This window comes from Epinephelus lanceolatus, chromosome 22 (assembly GCF_041903045.1).
Source record: "Epinephelus lanceolatus isolate andai-2023 chromosome 22, ASM4190304v1, whole genome shotgun sequence".
Taxonomy (NCBI): Eukaryota; Metazoa; Chordata; class Actinopteri; order Perciformes; family Serranidae; genus Epinephelus; species Epinephelus lanceolatus.
In genome coordinates, this window is record NC_135755.1 from 8,310,846 (window position 1) to 8,314,130 (window position 3,285).

Below are 3,285 nucleotides of genomic sequence, written 5' to 3' on the forward strand. Positions count from 1 at the left end.
ACCACTACCACCAGTTTCTCCTCCATTGTCGTGACCACCACAGAAGGCCCGCCTCTCAAATCATCCGATTGGACAATGGGGAAAAAGATGACATGGGCCGTTTTTCTGCTTTGAGTTGAAGTTTTTTCAACTCGACGAGTGAGAGAGTGCTTCAGCAAAAATCGCCGGGCACCCAGAGCGCAGAAACGCGAGGCGCATTGCAACGCAAAAACTCCGGTCAAAAAGCTTCATTCTCATTAAAAACAATGATAAAAAGCTGCCTCCAGCTGCTTAAACACTTTCTGTGTGATCGAGATGTAAAAATACTTTAACTAGTTTACAAAGTTTGGTTGGAGAAAAGTCAAAATATATTTATTTAGTAGCGGTGTGGTACTGAAGGGGACTCTATAGACTTCATAAAATAATCAGAGCTGTTGCTAGTTAATGTTTGCGAGTTAGATACAGTCGATAAAACTGGCCATGAACAGTTGCCTTTTTAGCCAGAATTTTTTTTAAAAAAGGAAACTATTTTCATCTCCTGTCAATGAAATCATGAACTCAAAATACTGGAGGAGTTTGGAAGCAGGTGGAACGTTTGGAACGGGCGCGCCTAGCAACTGTAACTAAGGGGGGCGTGGCCTATCGAAAGGTCGAAGGTCAGCTGTTCACCCGCCCACTGTGCTCACCAGTCGTCTCTCAGCGGCTGTGCAGGAAAGCCAGTTTAAAACTATCGCAACTGCTTTTAATGGAGCCCAAATATATGGAAACCCTTTTATTAAGTTGATAACAGGATGATGTCGCGAGGAAAAGAAGAAGACTTCAACTTCCGCCGTCATTCTCGAAGATACACCTGCTCCCGCGTTTTTTGTTCCGGCTAACGTTAGCTAACGCGGACAAACTTGGCTACTAATTAACGTTAGCCTCAAACCAGTCTGCTAGCACCTGCTAACAGCAGCTGAGGAGGACGCCACACCCAACATGGCTGTGCTAACATGGCGGTTTGTAAACAGACCACAGAGGAGGGACTTTCTAGGAGCCGGACACCTGCACCGGTGACTACTGCTGCTATTTATCCCGATATTAGTGCTTCCTTAACGGCTCTTTTGGGAGCTAGCATCGGGACATCCCTGCTGAATCACTGGACCACCAGCACGGTGCGGACAACAAAGGTAAGATATTTAACATCATTTGGGGGGCATGGTGTCGTTATAGACATCAGAGCTGAAACTTTTAAGTGTTTGGGTGTTTTATTTGAGTAATAATAGCGATCCTACAGTGTACAAACACTCTTACAATTAAAAGTCTTATGTTTAACATCTTAATTAAGCCTAAGTACCTCAATATTGGCATCTGAACAAAAAATTAATGTACTTGTAATGCCAAATCATTTCAGAAAAATACACATTATGTTACTAGATTAATGTCTACACGAATTTGATGTTGCAATAAAAAAATAAAGTTGGGCAAATATCGTTATCGAGATATAAGACTACATATCGTATTAGATTTTTAATATCGTATCGTGATATGGCATAGATGGTGTTTTTCCCTCGGTTTAAAGGCTGCATTACGGTAAGATGATGCGAATTTATCCACTTACCAGAAAAACAACATACAAAACAAACAAAAAACTAAACAACTGTTTTGCAGGTATTTGCAAGAAATATTGTTCACTTTTCTCTCCCAGTCCAAGCATTAATGAAGTGCTTTTGAGATTTAAAGATATCAAGAAATATATTGTGTATCGAGATATAACCTGAAAATATCGCAATATAATTGTCATTACAAATCGCGTAGCACTAGTAGGAATAACTACGGGTAGCAAAGTCACGATACAGTATTATTGCGATTTTAAACATGTTGTGATATGCTGAGTATTGCGATAAATTATATTGCGATAATTGCAATTTATTTACTTTTTTTTAATTGCAAATTATGTCCCCAAAGGAACAGTTTCATCGAATAAAATAGTTAAACAAAAGAAAAAAGTGAGTGCTGCCCTGGGTCAGAGTAAAAGGAATCAAAAAAACACACAGGTGCTCTTCGTGGTCAAGGAAAAAAATTGATGTATAAAAAAAGAAGAAGGACTGTCCTATTCGTAAACAGAGATATCAAAAATGTAACAAAAGGTAGTCCAAACTAAGAGTCCGAGGCACTCTGGGGTTGTGTAAAAATCCTTTAATAAAACGGGGATATCAACGCATTTCGTCTTCATCAGGATATTGCACACAGGTGTTCAAGTCATGTTTAGCATGTGTTGGAGATCATGTGATTAAGTCATGTGACCAAGTTGTCAGATCACGACAAGACAAAACAACAAAATAGTTAGTCTGTTCATCTCGCTTCAGTTTTATTGCAGCAAAATGTAAATAGTAAACTGAAAAAGAAGCTGATTATATTATTCTAGTAGGCTACCAAATGTTAACATTAGGGATGGGCATCAATTTTCGATTATCGATGATTGATTTTTAAGGCTTTTGATCGATCACAAATAATTTTGATCGATAGTCGCAGTGTTTCCCCTACAATGCCTGGCATAGGTCCGGCGAGCCGCCGTGCCAACGAGACCCTCCGCCCGGCGAGTCGGCGGGCCAACGAGATCCTTCCGCCCGGCAAGCACGGCGGCTCGACGGGCTTACGAGACCCCTGCCGGACCTATGCCAGGCAAAAAATCAGAAACAGACGGAGGCTCTCATCGCTCTCCAAAGCCTCGGCGGCTTCCCTTGAGGCCTCTGAAAACACTACGCCATTGAAAGACGGAGGTTTTGCTGAAAACTGAAGCCTGTAACTCTGGCTGGCAACGGTTGTGGACTGCGCATGCGTGCCATTCTTCCTCTTTGGCCTGGGGGGTTGGAGCTCAAAACTGGGGCAGCTGCGCTCTCTTGCGGCGACAGTCTGCACTGCACTCTTTTGTTTTCTCTCTTTTGAAATACTTGCTTATCAATTGATCGATAATTGATCGTTCATTTTTTTTGATGATCGAATAATGAATTTTGATCGTTTGCCCATCCCTAGTTAACATTACTGATTTATATCATAAAATAATCAATATTTGGTGTCTGTGTAATGATACCATATTGTCACACAAAAATATCGAGATACTATGCTATATCGATTTTCTTCCCCCACCCCTTGTAATAATGTATAACAATAGGCGTTTATAATGTAGCAGTTGATTTTATATTTAGTATTAATCCGAGCCTGGAAAATAGCTAGTAACTAAAGCTGTGAATTATTGTATAGGCTAGTAGGGCTGCAGCGATTAGTCGACTAATCAATGACTAATCAACTATTGAAATAATCGGT